At 45.7% G+C, this 22890-nt stretch overlaps 1 long non-coding RNA gene across 1 annotated transcript; it reads right to left on the bottom strand.

Annotated features, from left to right (window-relative positions):
* Positions 1-5720: 5720 nt before the first annotated feature.
* Positions 5721-22663, bottom strand: LOC148538738 (uncharacterized). Its single transcript, XR_015871647.1, has 3 exons — positions 21744-22663; positions 17129-17154; positions 5721-5786 (listed from the first exon to the last, which is right to left on the bottom strand). It is a non-coding gene; the product is annotated as an uncharacterized LOC148538738 (long non-coding RNA).
* Between the last annotated feature and the right edge of the window lie 227 nt (positions 22664-22890).

The raw sequence follows: 22890 nt of genomic DNA, 5'->3' as shown, positions 1-22890 counted from the left end.
TTCCCTTGATACCTCGAGTTCTGAAGAAAATAAGAGAGTAACAAGTGGAGACAGAGGCAGTGTTACCATACTGGCCAAGAAGAACGTGGTTTCCAACAGCTCTGAGGATGTCAGTAGAGAAGCCATGGATAATTTCAGTCAGAAAGGATCTTCTAAGTCAGTGACCTGTTATCATCCAGGAATAACAGAACTCAGTTTAACAGCATGGAGATTGAGTGGAAGAAGGGACTTTCGGACCAGGTTATTAAAATTCTTTACAAGCAAGGAAAAATATTTCTTCAGAAGTATATATAAAATATGGAAGACATTTTTGGTTTGGAGAGGACCAGTAACTCACTCTTTGAACGTAAAGATTCCACAGGTCTTACAATTCCTATGTGAAGGGTCTGGCAGTGGCAACTATTAAAGTGCAGATTTCTGCTTTAAGTGTATTAATGGAAAGAAAGTTGTCATAGGAAACTTTAAGAGGTTTTGTCAAGCAATAAATAAGATTCGACCACAAATAAGATCTTTCGTAGCACCTTGGGATTTAAATCTTATACTAAACGCAATGATGGCGGCTCCGTTTGAACCATTAGAAAAGGTGGCTTTGAAATATGTGACATGGAAAATAGTTTTTCTAGTTATTCCCACTGGAGTTAGGAAAGTTGTGTGCCAACCAAGCAAACCATTTCCAGATGGATCAGGGAGGTGATTATCTTCATATACAAAAAGGAAGGTCGCAAAGTTCCAGAAATCATAAAGGCACACTTTACTAGGGTGATGTCAGTATCATGGGCAGGAAAGACTCAGGCATCAGCAGCGGACATTTGCAAAGCAGCAACTTGGTCCTCTATACATACATTTTTAAAACATTATGCTTTACAAATTGCGGACCCCCACTTTGGAGGTCAGGCACTTCAAGGGGCATTAAATAGAGTTGCATCAGATTGGAGTCTTGACTATATTTTTTATATATATATACTGTATATGTATCTGGCCCACCCTATATATAAGCTTGGGTACATCCCACTGTTATGGCTACCATGGAGACTGAAGAAGAAAATTCCGAATTGTAAACTTACTAATAATTCTGTTTCTTCGAAGGATCCATGGCAGCATTTAGCTTGCCCTCCCGTGATTGTGTTTTTTCTACAGAGAAGGTGATGAAGAGACACTCAAAAGACACAGGGGAACCGGAGGAGCTAGCTTATATGCACCGTGGGAGGTCCCTGTAGAAAAAACTTCCTGTCTGTCATTGGGGAGGACTAACCTACTGTTATGGCTGCCATCAGCATTCAAAGAAACAGAATTATTGGTAAGTTTCTAATTCATAATTTTACCCCTTAGACTAGATACCATGAGAATGTATATGAGAAATGTGTATATAGCAACATATATGTTATATTAAAGCACTAGCTATCTTCCAATTAGCCAGAGCAAAACAAAGCACATTCCTGTTTTACACAGATGGCTAGAATATGGGGAAAATGCCACATTCATCTAATAAAGACATGTAAATGAAATTTATACAAGATGAAGTCACTTCGGCTATAATCCTTTCTTGCGTTAAAGCTTATTTTAAAACTATTATACAATATCTTTATTTTGCATCTAACCATTCATAATATGTTAATCTTGTTATACTATAATGACAGAAATCAGACATTGATTGTTTATTTACTAAGGATAATAGCACTACTCAACAAAATTTAGAAAATTCACTGCATCTGGCATGTGAATACTGTATGTGTTTTTATCTACTATAATTTAGGGATGCTACATTCAATGCAAAATCAATTTTTTTCATCACATTTATTAGATACACACAAATAACAAAAGTGGTAGCATTTATACTTGAGAAAAATAAGATAAGTGAAAATTTAAATGAATCGAAATTGATATATACTGTATTATGTCAGATGTAAAATGGCTTTTGAGTAGTGTAGCTAACACAGGGACAGGTAAAGCATCCTTCATGCACTCAGAAGATCCTGGACTTATTGGTAAGATGCGGAGTGCATCTTACCTGGAGGATACTTTAGGGGATTAAGCAGCAAGGACTATTAGGAAGGGCTATTTTTTAGAGCGATATCTGGTCTAATGTAAAACTAGGTCTAGTGTCAACATATATTTTCCCTTTAACACGTATTTAGCCTAATGCAGCAGATACTTTTGAGATATCCTGCATTAAGGTGTTGTTAAATAGCCCTAACACATAATTGTGGCATGCCTATCCTGATATCAAAACTCAAGAAAGTGTGACCATAATTATGTGGGTTTGGATTTTGCTGAGCTAGGTGTGGCTTGAGTGGATTTGGTTGTGGCCTCCATGGATCTGGGTGTAATTAAGGGGCATTAATTTATGGTCATAGTAGTGCCCCAATTCTTAATATGTTAAGAAATGTGCTGAAGTATAAACTGTTGCCTAATTGCAAAGGAGGTAGCCATTTTACATGGTCTGGCACAGATTTATTGGTCTTAACAGCGGAGATGAGACAGCCATTCTGAGAAGTTAGGCTAACTCAGATGGCTGATGCTGCAACTGATGGTTGCAATGTAGATTCGATGGTGTGGATCCGGCAGTAGGTGTCTTTTTACACTAGCATTAGCATGCCTTTACACAGCTGCTGCGTACAAAGCGTCTGTGCTACTGTATATACAGCATCTCTGTATCAAGTCCTCAATCAAAATGGTTAACCCCATTGTGTGCAGGTGACATTATATTACTGTGTTTCTCAAAAACCTGAAGGTAACCATTATCAGCCTGTGTGTGGTCATCAGTAAACTGCACTGAGTCATTTCAAACATGATCCAGTCACTCAACCCTTATCACCAAACAGCTGTATTTCAGCCAATATGTGTCCACTCTCCCTTGTGGCAGGATAGCTGGTGGTGCGGTCAGAATTGCATACACTATGATGATTGCATAGGTGTTATCAACCACGTGGAGGAGCCGCTCATTGGCTAAGTCCACGTGGGTCACAGCCAATGAGCGGCCGCTAATGTTAAGCAGCCGCTGATTGGCTCGCGACCCGGTACTAATGACAGCTCAATCCCATGAACTGTCATTAGCATACTGTAACAACATGCTGAAGCGTGTCCGTGGCCCTATTGGATTTCTGCGGAGAACATCGTGGGACAAAAGGTGATTATTGGATCTTTTTTTCAGGTACTTCCATAGGATACTTTACGTTGAGAAGGGAACATGAACATCTGGCAGCAGGTGAGTATGTATGAGTGTGTATGGATGGATGTAATAAATCTTTATTTTCATGGTGTGTGTGTCTTGTGTTTTTTACACAATTCTTTACAGGTGAACTACACATACCAGCGGCCCCTCATGCTGGTACTTGTGGTTCTCCAAGTACCAACATGTGGGGGATGCTTGCTGGGACCTGCAGTTCCACAGTAAAGACAATGGCCCTGATTCAGAGCCGGACGCTCTGACAGAGCGCTCGCTCTGAATCAGGGCCGTCCCTCTTAGTTTTTAGAGCGGCCTCCTGGCCGCTCGTATAGCTGTGGGTGACCACCCACAGCTATAGCGAGCGGCCAAAAAGATGGTCGCGATGGTCAAGACCATCGCGGCCATCAGGCATGAGACGAGACCCTTGTGCAGTCTCGTTGCCGCAAGCCCTGGAGTGCTTTCAGCTCTATCAGAGCCGAGAACACTCCCACTGACATTATTTGTGATGTCAGTGGGGCCGGCCCCAGACGGAAGGCGTTCCCATGGGAACGCCTCCATCTGGGCAGCCACGCCCACGGCACGCCCACCAAAGGGAGTGTGCTGTCACTCACCATCAACAGTATGCCCCCTTTGTAGCGAGACCCATAACGACGGCTTGGCCGTCGCTATCCGGGTCTTGCGCATGCGCACGACGGAGCCGGCTCCCTCGTGCGCATGCGCACTGGGCCAACATCGACCCACTTGCGAGCGCTCGTGAGCAGGTCTGAATTAGGCCCAATGTTGTTAATTATATTTTTAACACTACACCTACACTATCAACCCGCCACCTACCGCCCAGGGGTGCCGGGGATTGCCCCGGGCTATCAGCCTAGGCCAGGGGTGCCCTGGAGAGGAGGACCCCTTTATTGGGGGGGTCCCCAACTCCCCAGGGATCCCTGGCCTGGGCTGACTAGTGGTCAGGGCTGATGCTGTGGCTGAGGGGCCAAGGGAAAGGGCTCCCCTGGCTGTGGCATCACTCCCCCACTATAAAGGATCCGGAGTTGGTTTTAAATATAAGGGGAACCTCACGCAAATTTTTTCTCCCTATAATTAAAACCAGGTCTGGCTCTGCTGCCTGGTGCTGGCTCTTAAATTACTGTGGAACCCTACTCATTTTGTTAACCATAATTTTAAGAACCAGGACTGGCTGGCAAGTCCAGGGCTGGTTAGGTTTTAGGGGGGGACCCTATGTCATTAAAAAAAACCAACTTTTAACCTGTTTATTTACAGGCTAGAACACAAGCAGCTTACACATATTTCACTGATATGTGCAGGCTGCTTGCTCGGGAGAAGACCCTGCAATCGCGGGTGAGTAATCTGCAAAACCTGCTACTCGGGAGAGAAATCTCATTCTGCTTCACCACCGGACATCTCACTCTCAGCTAAACTCAAATCACTCGAGTTTCGGCGTAGTTAATTGAGCTGAAAAAAAAAAAAGCAAACTCTCCCAGACTAGATTCTTAGTAAATTTACCCCTTAGGGTCAGTTATATGAATACCTAATAACCTTTATACCCAAATATCGCTAATTAGCGTTGCAAGTTGCACAAGAAATAATTGCTTTCCAGACTTTGGGCCTCATTCAGAGGCGGTCGGAGGATGCAAGCGGTCGCTCAGAAACTGGGCGGCCGCTTGCATCCTGACCACCTGCCTCTGTTTCGGTCGTTACACCCACAGCTCTAACGACCACTAGGGTGATGGTCGCGATGGTCAGAGACATCGCGACCATCGGGGCTTACGACGAGACCCTAGGGTAGGGTCTCACTTGTCGTAAGCCCCAGAGAGCTTCTGGCTCTGTCAGAGCCGGAAGCTCTCCACTGACATCAGTAGTGATGTCAGTGGGGCCTCCCCCAAACGGCAGGCGTTCCCATGGGAATGCCTCCGTTTGGGCTGCCACCCCCCCCGGCCCGCCTTCCAAACGGGGCGAGCTGTCAATCAACATCGACAGCTCGCCCCCTTTGGAAAGAGACCCGCTATGACCGGCGCTGTCGGTCATAGCGGGTCTCACGCATGCGCACAAAGGAGCCGGCTCCTCGTGCGCATGCGCACTTGACAAACATTGAGGCGGCCGTGCGGTCGTAGACCGTACGGCCGCCTCTGAATGAAGTCCTTTGTGTGGTTTGAAAGCACAAAAAAAGTTATTATTATAATAAAAGAGTATTATGTGCTTTGATCTAAACAATGAGTGCAAAGGATTATTAAGTACATAAGGTACAGTCGATACATACGCAAGCGCACCGGTCCCAGTTACAGTCATCAATCCTGAGGTCTGTGGTCATCCATGAGAATGGCTACTAACTGGGACCAGGACACAGGCTATATACCCTAACAGATCATGATAACAACAATGTAGACATACAAACATAATTCCATTGGTTCTTGCTCTTGGTCTTTGTAGTATGCTGTAGTTAATAGGACAGTTCACTAGGGGTATGTCCCAATTCTCCAGATTACATTGTATTCAATTGATTTAAACTAGATAGAGACACTACATTACAGTGTATACATTCTAACCAATAATTTCCTATATTCCATAACCATCGAACGCAAGATGCGACTCCCTTGCTGATAGATTCAGATATCTGGAAATAAACAGTGTGTCAGTTTAGTACCAAACATGCCATGTCTATCATGTTGTATACCATTAATATCAAATACATACATTTTACATCATAATTAATAACTTTAATATAAACCATAACGTGCAGGAACCTTTTATGAGTGCGTGTATATTTATGGTTATACGTAAGTTTGCGTTGTGTGTCTACATGCAGCATAAAAATGTGTGCTGTGTGTGTTTCTATTTACAATAGCAACTGTATATATGTGTGCATGCATACATGCGATCGTTTAAGTGTATATATACATATATTAATAAATATACACACATATATATATATATACATACAGCTTCAAACAGTCACTGGCTACTATCAATATTACTTCTGTCTGAGCTAAAAAATGACAGACAATGGAGTTTGTCCTGTTCATAGATGGAGCAAGCTTTGGCAAACAGTCTGATAATTTTAACAAAAGGCTTTCCTATGTTTATCCAGAATACAACTGTTAGTTCTACTTAACCACATCAGCACTGGACACAAGGCCTACAATTATTAACGATAGCTAAACGTCTGACCATTGTTTCCAAATCCACATTCAGAACACTCCTTCTGAGCATATCAATGTCTGTGTTATACTTCAATTGTCACAGACACACTGTATCTGTATGCGGAGCAAACACTCACAGTATCTTTGTATATTCCAATTACTAGTCCCAGACATGTCCATAAGACTTTTGTCAGCACTGAATATATAAAGTCTTTAAATATGTGTATTCATGATTATGTAAAGATTTTAACAGTGTGCAGTAACACGGAAGATGTACACAATGCTAAAATAGCACCGTGCTCAATGATATTATACCGACTATGCGATGGCGTCGTGCAGACAACGCAAACATGGCGTCTTCAGATATTAATTTTACAATTTAGGTCTCAGCCAACCATCTGGCTTCGACAGTTATGTGGTGGTGACAGGCCTGCGCTTCTTTTTTCACATATTTTTTGATTGGCAGACATTAGCACTAGTTTTGCCCATCACACTGACTAAAAATCATTTTATTTGGTCCTGGTCCACCAACACGAGGCACCCCTGCTAGTGCCCTGAGGCACCCCTGCCAGGGCCCTGAGGCACCCCAGTTTGGGAACCACTTGTTTAACTTCTATAGAATTTATGTCAACTCTTTTACTTAAAGAGTCATTGAAATGTACATCTGCATACACTGTACTGTGACACAATTATCATATTGAGCCTGAGTCAGAGTTGTTTGCTATCACCACCACAGCTGCTGTGCAAAAATATTCAAATGTCGCAGCCACCTGGATATGTATTGAGACGCCCAGTGGCTTCTTTGCAAATCCAAACACCTGAATGCAGATCATTCCATGTTAGCAATCCTGAGTAACTCTGTGGCTGTGGGAAATGAGACACCAGAGCCATGGTTACCATGTAAGGGATAGCAGATGCAAGCTGTAACATGCTTCTGAAATGGTCACTACACTCCTGTACTTTTAGCCGACACTCCCCGTTACCACCCCCAAACGCTCCCTGACTGCCAATCACACTGTGAATAAATACTCGCTGTGAATAGCTACGGTAATGTCCTTTGACACATGCGCAGTGTGACTCAGACACGTGCAGACGGCCAATTATTGCTCAACTGTGAAAACATCGGCATGGCCTGCAACCCTGAATCAGGTCCATATTTTGTTTCCTCCTCCCTTAGGGGCATATTTATTATATCTGCAGGATATCCCCAGAAAACACACGTTTTAGAGGGGTACTCACAAATACTGTATTAACAATCCCCAGGATTTAAGAAGTAAAGCTGGCCATCCACTTTACAATTTTCTGTCAGATATCTGTCCAATCTGGCTGGTTGGAATGAAAACCTGGTAATGTATGAGAGCAAATGACAGTCGATCATATGGTTTTAAACACTGAAAGAAGGGCAAAAAAATTGTTCAAATTGGTTACATTTGTGTGTTTTAACCAATTTGTCTGAATGACCATTTTTGGCTATTTTCCAGTGTTTGTGAGCAAATGGACGATTGTCATTTGCTCCCATACATTACCAGGTTTTCATTCCAACCAGCCAAATTGGACAGATATCTAACAGAAAATTGTGTAGTGGATGCCCAGCTTAAGGACTGCAGCAGATATATCTGATATCTACTGCGGTCCCTCCATTCCCTTTGCAAAGCAGCCCCTGTAGTATTGTATGGGGCTGCTATGCCGTATAATTTATACCAAATTCCAGATTGCAAAGCCATCTCTTCATGTTGACATTAGAATGTCCACATGGGCGTAATGTCGACATGTCTACAATGTTTACATGGATGTTATGTCAACATTATTAGACTGTCAACATACTGGTTTCCTTCTTACTCTTTCCCTAACCCTATCCCTAGTGGAAACTCTAACCCTTACAGTAACCCAAATCCTATCCCTAACCTTATCCCTATCCCTAACCCTAACAACAACCAAACCCTATCTCTAACCTTATCCCTAACCCTATGCATCCCAAACCCTATCCCTAACCTTATCCCTACCCACAACCCAAACCCTATCCCTAACCTTATCCCTATTCCTAACACTATCAGCAACCCAAACCCTATCCCTAACCTTATCCCTGACCAAAACCCAAATCCTATCCCTAACCTTATCTCTATCCCTAACCCTAACAACAACCAAAACCCTATCTCTAACCTTATCCCTAACCCTATGCATCCCAAACCCTATCCCTAACCTTATCCCTACCCACAACAAAACCCTATACCTAACCTTATCCCTATTCCTAACACTATCAGCAACCCAAACCCTATCCCTAACCTTATCCCTAACCCTAACAACAACCCAAACCCTATCCCGAACCTTATCCCTATCCCCTAACGGCAACCCAAACCCTATCACTAACATTATCCCTAACCACAACCCAAGCCCTATCCCTAACCTTATCCCTATCCCCATCCCCTAACGGCAACCCAAACCCTATCACTAACCTTATCCCTATCCCTAACAGCAACCCAAACCCTATCTCTAACCTTATCCCTATCAGCAACCCAAACCCTATCCCTAACCTTATCCCTAACCCTACTAGCAACCCAAACCCTATCCCTAACTTTATCCATATCCCTAACCCTACTAGCAACCCAAACCCTATCCCTAACCTTATGCCTATCCCTAACCATAACAGCAACCCAAACCCTATCCCTAACCTTATCCCTGACCACAACCCAAATCCTATCCCTAACCTTACCCCTATCCCTAACCCTACAAGCAACCCAAACCCTATCCCTAACCTTATGCCTATCCCTAACCATAACAGCAACCCAAACCCTATCCCTAAACTTATCCTTATCCCTAACACTATCAACAACCCAAACTCTATCACTAACCTTATCCTTATCCCTAATGGCTACCCAAACCCTAATGCTGACCCTAAGTTTCCTGGAAATGTCGACATTACCAATCAGGGCTGGATTAACGGGGGGGCGACAGGGGTGGTCGTCCCTGGGCCCCCACATGTGAAGGGCCCCCACATCCATCAGGGTTAAAGTGGACTGTAACCAGCGGGCACCCGTCTCCATCCCCGCAGCGGGAGCTGGAGCCTAGAGCTCCGTTCGGTTCACGGCTCACACAGTGCACTAAGGGAGAGACGTCATGACGTCTCTTCCATAGTGCAGAGGAGCAGCCGAGCGGACTGAACGTGGACGGCAGCGGACGTGGGGCTTAGCTTAAGGTAAGTTATTTTTTTTTAAGTGCAAGCGGCTTACAGGGGGCATTACTCTGCATTACTACTGGGGGCATTACTCGGGGGTGGCATTACTACTGGGGGTATTACTCAGGGGGAGGCATTACTACTGGGGGCATTACTCGGGGGGGCATTGCTCAGAGGGCATTACTACTGGGGGCATTACTATTGGGGGCTCTACTACTTGAAGGTGGGCACTACTACAGAGGGAGGAGCATTACTATTGTGTGCACTAATACAGGGGCATTACTACTTGGGAGAGGGCGTTACTACAGTGGGCATTACTATTGGGGGCACAACTACAGGGGTATTACTACTGGGGGAATTTATACAGAGGGCATTACTACTGGGGGCATTACTATTTGGGGCACAACTACAGGGGTATTACTACTGGGGGCATTTATACAGAGGTCATTACTACAGGGGGCATGACTACTGGGGGCATGCTAAACGCCAACATAGTCTCTGCACACTCTTTTTATGCGTGTGTTTGTTATTATATTTTGTATGCGATATAGATTATGGTTATAAAGGTGAAGGTCGGTAACTTTTCTTTGTGCAAGTCATTCAGCTGTGAGGTTTGAGAATAAAATCAATATCCACATAACTCTACAGAAACACACCTTCCCTAACACTGCTTTACCTGTTTAAAGGTCTACTAAACCCAGACTACTGTATAAACTGCCTTACATAAAAGAGCTACTTTGTATATTTATTTATTAGCGCACACATATTCCGCAGCGCTTTACAGAGTATATCTTACCATTCACATCTGTCCCTGCCCCAGTGGAGCTTACAATCTATATTCCCTACCACATGCGCACAAGCATACACACTATGGTCAATTTTCGTAACTAAACTTTTTGGTGCCCTGTGCCGAAGAGAGCATTGGCGCTCACCCATTTTTTAAATAGGGAGGTAATATAGTGCACCGCTATGCGCTTGCAAGCGGGTCGATGGTGGCCCAGTGTGCATGCGCACGACGGAGCCGGCTCCGTCGTGCGCATGCGCGAGACCCGGATAGCGACAGGCAAACCGTCGCTCCGGGTCTCGTACCAAAAGGGGCGTGCCGTCTATGTTGAGTGACAGCACGCCCCCTTTGGTGGGCAGACTGGGGGCGTGGCTGCCCAGACGGAGTCGTTCCCATGAGAACGCCTACCGTCTGGGGCCGGCCCCACTGACATCACAAGTGATGTCAGTGGGGAGTGCTTTCGGCTCTGTGAGAGCCGCAAGCTCTCCGGGGCTTGCGGCAACGAGATCCTAACATAAGGGTCTCATCGCAAGCCCGATGGTTGCGATGCTCTTGACCATCGCAACCATCTTCCTGGCCGCTCGCTATAGCTGTGGTGGTCACCCACAGCTATGCGAGCGGCCAGGAGGCCGCTCTAAAAAAAACAGAAGGCCGGCCCTGATTCAGAGCGAGCGCTCTGTCAGAGCGTCCGGCTCTGAATCAGGCCCAGAGCTCCTATGCAGCACAACCTTTCCCTACCACCATGGCACGGACCCCTGGATACCATAAAGGTGGGATTTTGATTACACACAAGCTGAATGGACAAGGGGCAGAAGGCTGGAAAGACAGGATGATGGAGTGACAGGGAGCAGAAGGCTAGAGATAACCAGCAGTCTGCTGGGGGGCAGGAGGCTGGAGTGACATGGAGCAGGGGGCTTAAAAGACAGGGACAGGAGGGTGGAGAGACACACTAGGCTGGTGGGCATCAGCGTGCAGGAGATGAGACAGGAAGCTGTTGTATGATAATGACATTGATTATAGTCCTACACAAACCGGCATCTTCCAGACAATGTGATCTCCTACATGAAGAGTGAATACCGACTGAAGAAGCTGTCTGCCCAGGGAGGATCAATTTCTTCAGAAGTTCCCCATTGCAGAGAAACCACCATATAGGTAATGTAAGGTGTATTTTTATTTAGTATGTAACCCTGGTTAATGGTTAAAATAAGAACTGTACTTATAAATCTATGTAGTTTTTATAAATGTACAATTTGAGGTAAAATATATATACATGTATAGTCACAATTCATGATATATGTATTAACATATCAATTTATGTGGTACTTTTTTATCTCTGTTGTGAGGATGTGCTACAGTGTGTAGGATGCACTGGAGGGAAAAGGAGCGGAGTAATATAGGTGGGAGTGAATTAGTTCCTGTCAGGAAAAGAGGATAAAGTGAGAGGGAGTATATATAACAGCTTTTAGCAGCAACTGACAGGCAGTCTGCTGATCCCTCCCTGCAGTGCCTGCCCTCCTGTGACCCGGGCAGCCAGTGAGCAGCGATTAGCTGCCGGGCGCAGGGGGGCAGAGCCGGAGAGGGAGCCCAGCCGGAGTTGGGGAAGAAGGTGAGACAATGGTGCTCACCCTGTCTTGCTGATGGCGCCAGTGTGGGGCGGCTACCTGGAGGTGGCACAAGCCTGGGCATAGAGAGAGAGGTGCGGGGAAGCCGGTCCGTGACAGCGCCGGAGAGGAAGTATATCCTCCACTATCTTCCGGCTACTGAGGAGGAGGAAGCCGGCCCCCTTTATACGCCCAGCGGAAATAGCGCCGGAGTGACAGGCGCTGATAGTCTGCTGATAGGAGGGAGAACCTCCGTCAGCTGTAGCAGGTGGACAGTGGGAGGAGTTCCTGATGCTGGGAAGGCTGCAGCAGTAGCGCTGAGCCTTGAGTGCGTAAAAGACAGCCCAGCACACTCACACAAGTTCCCTATTGCTGCCACTAAAGGCAGAACTGAGATATAGCAGTGTCAGGTAGATTACAGGAACAGTGCAGATTTTAGCCTCTGCAGTAATTGCAGTAAAGGGACAGAAAATAGCTTATATCGAGCTCTCATTCAGACACTACAGTCTAATTACTAAGGAAGTAAAAATATACAGTATAAGTTTCTTCAGCACAGACTTTACAGTGATCTGCATGCTCAGGGACAAATATCCAAATAGCAACTTGGAGGAACATATATATTAGGGGTGTGCACCGGCCACTTTTCGTGTTTTGGATCTGGATCTTTCTTCGTGTTTTGGATCTGGATTGGTTTTGCCAAAACCACCATTCCGTGTTTTGGGTTCTGGGTTTTGTGTTTTGGATCTGTATTTTTTTTTTTTTAAAAAGCATAAAACCAGCTAAAATCACAGAATTTGTGGGTTTTTCTGCTCCTATGCCATTATTAACCTCAATAACCTTAATTTCCACTCATTTCCAGTCTATTCTGAACACCTCACAATAGTGTTTTTATGTCCAAAAGGTTGCACCGAGGTAGCTGGATGACTATGCTAAGCGACACGAGTGGGCGGCACAAACACGTGGCCCATCTAGGAGTGACACTGCAGTGGCAGACAGGATGGCAGTTTGAAAAACTAGGCCGCAAACAGTACATAATGCAAAGAAAAAAAAGAGGTGCAAAATGGAATTGTCCTTGGGCCCTCCCACCCACCCTTATGTTGTATAAACAGGACATGCACACTTTAACAAACCAATCATTTCAGCGCCAGGGTCTGCCACACGACTGTGGCTGAAATTATTGGTTCATTTGGGCCCCCACAAAACAAGCTGGCAATTAATCTGTCCCTGCACAAACTGGCTCTACGGAGGCAAGATGTCGTCCTCATCCTCCTCATTCACCGATTCCTCACCCTCTTCAGTGTTGTGTACATCCTCATCCTCACAGAGTATTAATTTGTCCCCGCTGGAATCCACCACCACAGGTCCCTCTTTACGTTATGGAGGCTGGTCTCCCTGGAAGAGTTGATAATTCATTTTTATGAACATCATCTTCTCCACATTTTGTGGAAGCAACCTCCTACGCCTTTCGCTGACAAGGTTCCCGGCTGCACTAAACACTCGGAGTACACACTGGAGGGGGGGCAACTCAGGTAAAATAGAGCCAGTTTGTACAGGGGCATCCAAATTGCCTCTTTTTCCTGCCAGTACATGTACGGACTGTCTGACATGCCTACTTGGATGCTGTCACCGATGTAATCCTTTAACAGACAGACGCACGCAGGATTTGGAACCGGGGACACACTACCTCCATCAATTGTCTAAATCCCACTGCACTAATGGCGGATACCGGACGCACGTCTAACACCAACATAGCAGTCAAGGCCTCAGTTATACGTTTTGCTTCAGGATGACTGCTGTCGTACTTCATCCTCCTCGCTAAGGACTGTTGGAGGGTCAATTGTTTAGTAAAAGTAGTGGTGTTCCTACTTCCTCTCTGGGATGATGAACAACTCCCAGCAGCAGCAACAGCACTAGGAGGAAGTGGTTCTTGATCTTTCCCTATTTTATTTTTATCAGAGAAAGTATGGTCCTCCATTTATGTTATATTGATATATACGTGCGGCTAAGGCGCACACAAACACAGAAAATAATTTTTTATTTTTGTTGGAGACTAGTGCACTTTGTGGGTTACACCACCCTTTAAGAAATGAGCCAGCCGGCCCTTTACTTATGGGACACAGGCGCATGCTTGGCACTGCTCCTTTGTTGATGCATGTGCAGCCACAGTGCACACAATTCACAAACACAGAAATTTTTTTTTAATTTTGTTTGGAGTGCCCTTTGGGGGTTACAGCACCCTTTAACGGACAAGCCAGCCGGCCCTTTACCTATGACACAGACGCACGCTTGGTGCTACTTTGTTGATGCACGTGCGGCTACTGCACACACAATTCACAAACACAGAAAAAATATTTATTTTTTTGCACTTGGGGGGAGCACCCCTGATGGACAGAGCACCCCCTGGACAACACTACAGCACCCCTTTAGGACTGGGACACTGCACAGGACTTTGGAGTGGACACAGCCCCTATGGACAACTGACTGCACAACACAGTACAGCCAGCCCCTATGGACTTTGGAGGAGTGGACACAGCCCCTATGGACAACAGCAGCACAGCACAGCACTACACTACACAGCCCAGCCAGCCCTATGGACTTTAGAGGAGTGGACACAGCCCCTATGGACAACAGCAGCACTACACTGCACTACACTACACCGCCCAGCCAGCCCTAACTCCCACCCTCCCTCTTCACTGTCCACAGCCGAGTGAGAAAATGGCGCTGACGCGGGTACCTTATATAGAATCCAAAACCCGCGAGACCCGGAAGGCGGGATGATGACGTTTTGCCTCGATTTCAGATCCGAGTCAGGCGGGAAAAGTCGAGCCTGACTCGGATCGGGGGGGCTCGGCTTTCAGAAATCCTAACCCGCTCACCCCATATATATATATATATATATATATATATATAGCCCAGCACTTAAGTAAGCATAAGGGCACAAGATTTCCCTGTGAGGTATTACATGTCCATGGAGAGCATCTCATACAGGCTCCTATAAGGTAGCTGTATAGGCTGATTCAGGAAAAGCAGAAAGAAGGGTACATTAGGGGTAACAAAGGAGTTAGTAACGTGGTGACCCTTTAGTGGTAAAAAGGGGGGTTACAAGTACATAATAAAAAACACGCTCCAGGGTTGCAGGGAGCGGCGAGGGCCCGGGTCAGTTGCTGAGGGAGAAATTGTCCCCTTTCCAGTGCTGCTGAGTAGGACAAATGTCCCCTTTTGAAGCGTGCATTGTTCCCCCCGCATATAGTATTTATTTTCTACTTTTTGGTAGAGGACATGGCGAGACCTCCCTGATTTGGCCACATCCTGTCCTGTATTTTGCCAGAGCAAAAGTGGCAACCCTAGTGAGCATGGGGGGGATTGGCTTCTGACACTTCTTGACGAGAGGGGTGACCAGCTGCGGAGATACCATTTGTTACATATTTCCAGCAGGGGCAGCGGTCGATCCTTCTGCACTCCCTAGGCTATACCACTGGAATTAACCTGCCATTTCTAATTGATTTGCAAGGGAATCAGGAGCACTCCTTGAAAATATCTCGCAAAATGCACTTAATGTTAACCTGCAAGAAAAGGGCACAGAACCTGCAGCTAATTTAATCGACTCCTAAGTTTTTTCTTCCTATTTTTTCCTTACTATACACATAGCTTTTTAAATTCACTGGTATTGCTTGCTAAAAATAATCTTTGTAATTGCCAGTAGAGAGAAGAATTTATAGAACATGTCAGTCAACAAACAGGTAATAAACAAAATAGAAAAATATGACAATCTGGTTCAATATTACCCACATGATAATTATTAATTTTTTTTCTAGCTTATTCATTCCAGAATAATTAACCACATAATAAATGTATTGTGCTTCGTCTGATTGGCCAGGCAGCTTTCCGTTGGCTTTGTGGCGGGTTGGGTGAAACACCCTTTGGTTCCGCCGTTTTTAAATATCCGACATTGACGGCACTTTGAGATTGAAACAGTAAATCCAGCGGTTTGGAGATCAAAACCGCTGGCAGTATATTTTGGTTTCAAACCGCCACACAGGCCTCTCTTTAGTAAATATCTGCTTTGCAGGTATTGTTGAGAAGGCCAGCCATCCCAACATTATGATATTTTAGTGCAGGTCCACCATATGCTGCCGCTTCAACATTGTAAGAAAACATGTTAAAGATCCTCCACAACCTAGTAGGAACTAGCGGCCTGATTCTGCTGTGGACAGTATTGTACAGTCGCAGGGAAGGGATTGTGCAATACCGTACAACTCAAATACAAATGCAGCAGGAGGTGTCTGTAGGAAATAGATATGTGATCCGAGTGCTGTGTCCAAAGACTCATTATCGGATCACCGAAGGTCATAGCCCTTGGCCAGTCTGCGTAAGCCAAAGCTTACTCATACTGGCCGTCGGAACTGGTAAGCCGGGTCTGAGAAATCTGCATCTGAGCAGGCGGCTCCTCACCTGTCTGGCTGGGGGGGTCTGCATTTCACATCCTCCCTCTCCTCCCTTGTGATTGACAGCTGATGTCACCAGGAGGTGGGGCTTAAGTCAGGAGGTTGTGGGTGTGTGGCCTAAATCAGGGGTGTGGCTTAAGACCGGGCTTGCTGCTAGGCTAGCAGGCAGGTTGGCTTTAGGGGCTGCATTAGCTGCAGTCCCTATGAGTCAGATAGGGCTGCCGTTATAGCAGGGGAGTGGCTTCCCTTCAGAAGCCCTCTCTCTGCTATTGCAGTCCAGACTGGAAGTCCCAGGTGGAAAAAACACCTCCCCCTGAGACTGCCTGTCTGGCTGGGATCAGCAGGGAGGGCTTCCAATGAGAAATCACTACCACTGCTGCTAGCCTAGGCAGTGCCTGTTGGGGGGGGGGGGGGGGGGCTGCAGTCCCACGGCCCCCAGGTAAAGTCCGCCACTGCTGATGACACAGACCCTGGGCTTAGCTTGCCTACAAAATCGGGGAGATACGCCCCTATTTTATAGAACAGCCCTGGTCTCTGCCCCCAGATGCCGCAGCATATCAATCATGCTGTGGCTTAGGGGGTACTGTGAGCGATCACGCAGGACCCGTTCTGCACATGCGCAGACCTCCAAACATTGGTTTGTACGTGAACCATCGAGTTTACGCACTAATCCAAATGAGGCCCTCAGTACCAATATAATTAGATTTTTCTGCTGTAAAAATAGTTATGTTTATATAGATGACGAGAGTACTCTAAGGATATAATCCATATGAGCAGTTTTTCTGTTTTACAGTCATTCAGTCACTTGACTCACCTCAAACTAGTCTCATGGAGAATTGCCTGTGAAGAAAAACTGAAATTGATTTCATTTGATTAAGAATGGGATTGTTTAAATTGCTCCATGTGCTGGAAATCATCATTGAACTGATTGTCCAGCAATTTAGAGGTCTATTTACTAAGCTGTGTTAGGACATAAAGTGAACGGTGATAAGGTACCACTGCCAGAAAAATGGCAGGTAGGAGCTGATTGGCTGGTACCTTATCACTTTATCTCGTAACACAGCTTAGTAAATCTTTGTTAAATATGTGAAAAGCCAAGTAATTGTTGTGGCTACAATGCTGTTTTGTAATGAATAGGGTAGGGAGGCGGGGGGAATCCCAGTCCAGTACCTTTCCAAATGTGCTTGGTACATGTCCTAATTTTCTGGCATAACAACTATATATTTACAAATTTACCAGTAGAGAGTAGAGAAAAACAAGAACAAGTTGAAAATCTTTCTTTTATCATTTTGTATTCATAGGTTAAATAATACAGGAAAATTAACATTGAAGGTGTCTGCCATTAAAGTACCTGGCATCACTGTCATAATGAGGCCTATTTATTGATGTTGGCTTGGACCCCCATAAACTATCATTGCTTATTGTGGTGATTAGAATTTTTTTTTATTGACAATTTATCAAAATTCTCTTACCAGGACCGTGGCTCCAATAAGAGCTCGTAAATAAACCATTTTCTTATGGGGACTGTTTATGTGATCAAAAATACCCTAAAGTTAAATGGCCCTGATACTAAATAATGATGCAATCCTCCGAAAACAGCCATTGACCGCAATAAATCTATACTAATATAATAAGAACGTTGTGTCTGTCTGTGTGTTCCAAGTTGGTGCAAGAACTACTGAACCAATTTTCATGAAAACTGCATCATTTTGTAGTGAAAAATCCTAGAAATAACCTGAACTTTGTTTAATCTCCATCTGTCAGGGTAAAGCTGAGTGATAACAAAAGCAAAATGTATTGACATCATCAATGCAATAGTTAGGTGTGGCACCATGTGCGTGGCTGGTAAGGGGCGGGGGAAGAGGTGCTTTGGGCCCGAATTCACTTGAATAGGATAGGCTACATAGCAGTCTGTGCACAGGGGTTGGTTATGGGATCTTGACGATCAGAATGCTGACAGCGGCATCCCAACAATCAGAATCCCGTCAGATTTCTGTAAGTATAGTAACTCTTACCCTAACCCTCCCCCTAACCTAACCCTCCCATAACCTACCCCTACCCCTCCCCACCAGCAGCCTAACCCTCCCCCTACTGCCTGGCCCTACCTCTTCCCCTAACCCTAAGTCTCCTCCTGGCCCTAATACTTACATCCATGATCTGTCTGGATTCTGACAGTCAGGATACTGCTGTCTGTATTGTGATCATCGGCATCCTGACTGTCGACTACATCCTGTGCACAGGGCACACAGTGACATTGGTGTGAGCGGCGGGTGAAGGCTCTGCTGCCAACAGTCTGTCTAGCGCTGCTGGTCATGTGGGCCACTCATGCAACAGGGCCCCTATGCGAAGCAGTACAACTATAACACCTCAAATAAAAAAAAAAGTTGTCAGTAGCGATTCCATCGTGGGTGAAGCCGCGGGCAACAGCTAGTACATTAATAAAAAGGGCCCAAAGTTACTTAAAAAGTGTTTGTTAACCTCTGGCATACCAGCTTCTGAAACCAAAACATGTTTTCGCAGAGTTCCTTGTTTTGTTCTTTTAGAAGTGGTCATTAGATTCATCTGTACCATGCTAAACAGGTTCAGCAGCTTCTTGAAGGACTCCAAAAACACAGAATGTTGTGCATATCACTTGCAGCATTTAGGAGCTCATTCAGACCCGATCGCTAAGCAGTGACCGCTCGCTTTCAAAAGGGGCCGGGTATGCAAATCAAGCGATCGCACTTTGCGGTGTAAGGACGCCCTCTATGTCCTAGAGAGCGATGGCAGTGAGCGTATGCAGGACTATAAAACCTCCCACCTGTCACTCGCTGCACACGTCATCTCCAGGAAGTGTGTATTTACTCGGTAACATCGAGGGCCATCAGATCTGCTCACAGTGCTTGTGGTAGACCCTACCCTCCCGCAAGCACTGCGAGCAGGTCAGGCTAAAAAACAACCAAGTGACGTGTTCAATGACGCTACTTTGCTAATTATGCACCCATTAAACTCCGTTCTGACGCCCAGGCACGCCTGCGTTCGCACATCCACACCCCTGTTCACAAGCACCTTCCCGTGTTACCACCTACAAACGGCGCTATCTGTCACTCAAAGTAGTGGCCAGTCTGTGTGCAACGAGCGCTCGATTCCCGATCGCTAAGACTGGCTTGCGCACGCGCATTGCGAACCATACGCATGCGCAGAAGTGCGATTATCGGCTACAGCGAGCGGCCGCTGCTTACCGTTCGGGTCTGAATGAGCTCCTTATTCTGTTCATTTGGCTTCTGGGTCTATTAAACGATATGTGGCTTCCATAGGCGTGCACAGCACATTATATTAGAAAAACATTTCTAGCTCTGATTTTGTGTCTACAACCAGTCAGGGTGCGCGTCTAGCATTACCTTGAATTCATCAATCAAAAACTAATATCAATATCAAACTAAGTACACAGGGGCTACTTCAGCATTGCACGTATGTTCAATGCTGAATGCAGATTCCCATTGCACGCAGCCCTGCTATGACTCTACCTGATTGACTGGCAGAGGCATTTAAGGAGCTGTGCGGGGGTGGCTGGTGTTCCCATAAACGGAGCGTGTCGGCCCTGTTTTCCTGGAGTGGCAAGGCCAGGGGCTGCGTCCACGGATGGTCGCAATAGTGATCCCAGCCTGTAACCTTAGTCGGAGTGCTGGGATCGCAAATGCAGATGCAACAGGTTGTGTCAGACGGGAGGCAATCGGGAAGCCGACTGCCTAAATACCGGCAGCCGGCTTCCCGACTGTCTTATCCCGGCATGGGTGAAATGCCGGGCGTCTAGATATAGACGCCCGCATTTCCCCGACGCTGGGAGACCGGCGCCCGGCATCACGATCGTACTGATGCCGGGCGCCGCGAGCGGACAGCCGCGGGGGGGGAAGGGTTAGGTTTAGGGCTCCCGGGGGGGGACTTAGGGTTAGGCACCCCCCCGGGAGGGTTAGGGTTAGGCTAGGGGGAGGGAAGGTTAGGGTTAGGCACCCCCGGGGGGGACTTAGGGTTAGGCACCCCCCCGGGGGACTTAGGTTTAGGCAGCGGGGAAGGGGGTGGTTAGGGTTAGGCACTTAGAGGGGGGATTAGGGTTAGGCACTTGGGGGGGAAGTTAGGGTTAGGCACCCCTAAGGAGGGTTAGGGTTAGGGGGGTTAGGTTAGTGGATACTTACCTATCCACAATAGGGATTTCCAGCGCTGTCGGGCTTCCGCTGCGTCGCACTCTGCTTCTGTCGGGCTGCCGCTGACGGGAATCGAACCGCCGGCCATGCGGCTGACGGTATTTCATACCAATTCCGTGTCAGACACCTCCTGCTACATTTGCATATTAGCAAGGACGGAATTGCAAAGCTGCTTGCGTGCAACTTTGCAATTCCATCCTAAACTGAAATCACCCCCACAATTTGCAAGCAACAATCTATTAATTAAAATGAGAGATTTACTAAAGGTAAACTAAAGTTACAATAGGTCCAATATGACAAGGCGTTTTGTGCATTTAAAACTGTTTATACTGTATATAAGCTCCCATACAGTGGCCTAAGATTTGTCACTATGCGCCTGGCAGTATTTCATACCGATCCCTTTAGGTATACCTTATTCCAGTGTTGGCTAACCTTGACACTCCAGCTGTTGTGGAACTATATATCCCAGCATGCCCTGCCACAGTTTTAGCATGCCCTAATAGCAAAACTGTAGCAGTGCATGCTGGGTTATGTAGTTCCATAACAGCTGGAGTGTCAAGGTTAGCCAACACTGCCTTATTCAGATCAATGTCATGAAGGCAGCACTTCACCCAGGATCAGATTCTGGGGTCTATTTACTAAGCAGTGTTAGGAGACAGAGTGAAAAGTGATAAGGTGCCAGCCAATCAGCTCCCAACTGCCATCTCACAGGATGTGTTTGAGAAATGACAGTTGGGAGCTGATTGGCTGGCACCTTATCACTTTTCACTCTGTCTCCTAACACTGCTTAGTAAATAGACCCCTAGTCTTAGATGGAATGCAGTAAGATGATCACTGTGTGCGGGAGGCTGACTGAGCGCTTCGCCCTGCTGCAGTCAAATCATCAGTCATGGCTGGCAAGTCATGGTGTGTGTATCAGGGGCACCCACCCTTATTCTGTCTCTGACTTATTCCACTCATGTCTATCCATCATCCTGAACACACGTAGCCCTTTTACCTGGGACATACATATATTAGCTGTAGTGTTAACCTACCTAAGTTAATTTTGAGGATGGATATGGTGATTTTTGCACTGTGCATGCTCTGTAGAGGAGCATACACAGGCATTGCAGAGTTGTACGCAACTCAGCTGTATCTCCACTTTAAGTTGAAGAGGTGTACCAGGGTGCCAATGGGGTGTTCAGATACACAACAATTTACTGCAGGTGCAAAGGCGCTGATGAATAGTAAAATGTAGAAAATACTTACATTTTCATATGGTATGTCCCGCTTGAATACTCCAATGTTGTGTGGGACTCTCAGGGTGATGTATATTATATATTAAAGAGAACAAACATAAAAATCAACAATTTTGTTATAAAATTTTGTTTTCACATCAATTTTATATTCATTTCTGAGACTCAGCGTGCACCACTCACTAAAGAAGTGGGTGTGATAATCGTATCAAGGTATCTTTTTTTCACCAAAGGAAATTCTTCATCTATATCTCTATTTGATATAGGAAAAGAACAGGGCGTACCCTACTTACGATAAGCTGAAGGGGTGCCCCGCACATCAATGGTATCTTTAGGTAGGAGAGTAGGCCAATTTTAGTCCTTACTGCCCTCCTTCTCCAAATGTTTCTTTTGTTTTTGGAGTCTCCTGCTCCAAAATGGGTAGAAATTAATAGACGGTAATGTATAAAATCATTTATTACCATAAATAAAAAACATCCAAATCTTTCAAAAATAATCCTTAATAAACTAAAGGATTTGGGTTTCTGGATATATGTTAAAGACAGATGGTAAAATTTAATAGATTGCAAAGTCTGGTTCCTTACAGTCCAAAAAAAGGTAAGTAGTCTAACATTGTCCAGAGCACCAAATCCAGAAGTCCACCCCTCACCAATGCGTTTCAAGCTGCAATACCAGATCTTTGTCAAGGTATGGGGGATGGTCTTGTGGGAACTTCTTTTATACCCTCCTTAAGTGATTAATTAATCCAAATTGAGGATCCAAGTTTTTACACCTAAAAGGTAAGCCCTTCCTTATGTCTATTACAAACTTCATACTATAGTAGTCAATCACCTGTCATATTAAATCCAGGTTACGTCCGTTCCATTAAACTTATCTGACAGTATATTTCCGATCATATGTCCGGAAGTTGCGGGTTCCAGCAGCTCTGGTGTCCATTCACTAGAGGACCCTTTGCCGTGGCTCTAGTATTCCAGATGCCGGAGTTCCACTCACTAGAGGACGCGCCGTCACAACTCTAGTGTTCCAAATGCCAGAGTCCCATTCAGTAGAGAACTATCTGTCACAGCTCTAGTGTTCAGAATGTCGGAACTCCTGATATTCAACAAATTTTTCCTGCTGCTGTAAAGTCGCCATTAGAATGGTTTGAAGTCCTCCCGGTT

Source organism: Taudactylus pleione, unplaced genomic scaffold, assembly GCF_031769625.1.
Source record: "Taudactylus pleione unplaced genomic scaffold, aTauple2 ptg000037l, whole genome shotgun sequence".
NCBI classification, from domain to species: Eukaryota; Metazoa; Chordata; class Amphibia; order Anura; family Myobatrachidae; genus Taudactylus; species Taudactylus pleione.
This window is presented reverse-complemented; position numbering and strand designations above follow the sequence as displayed.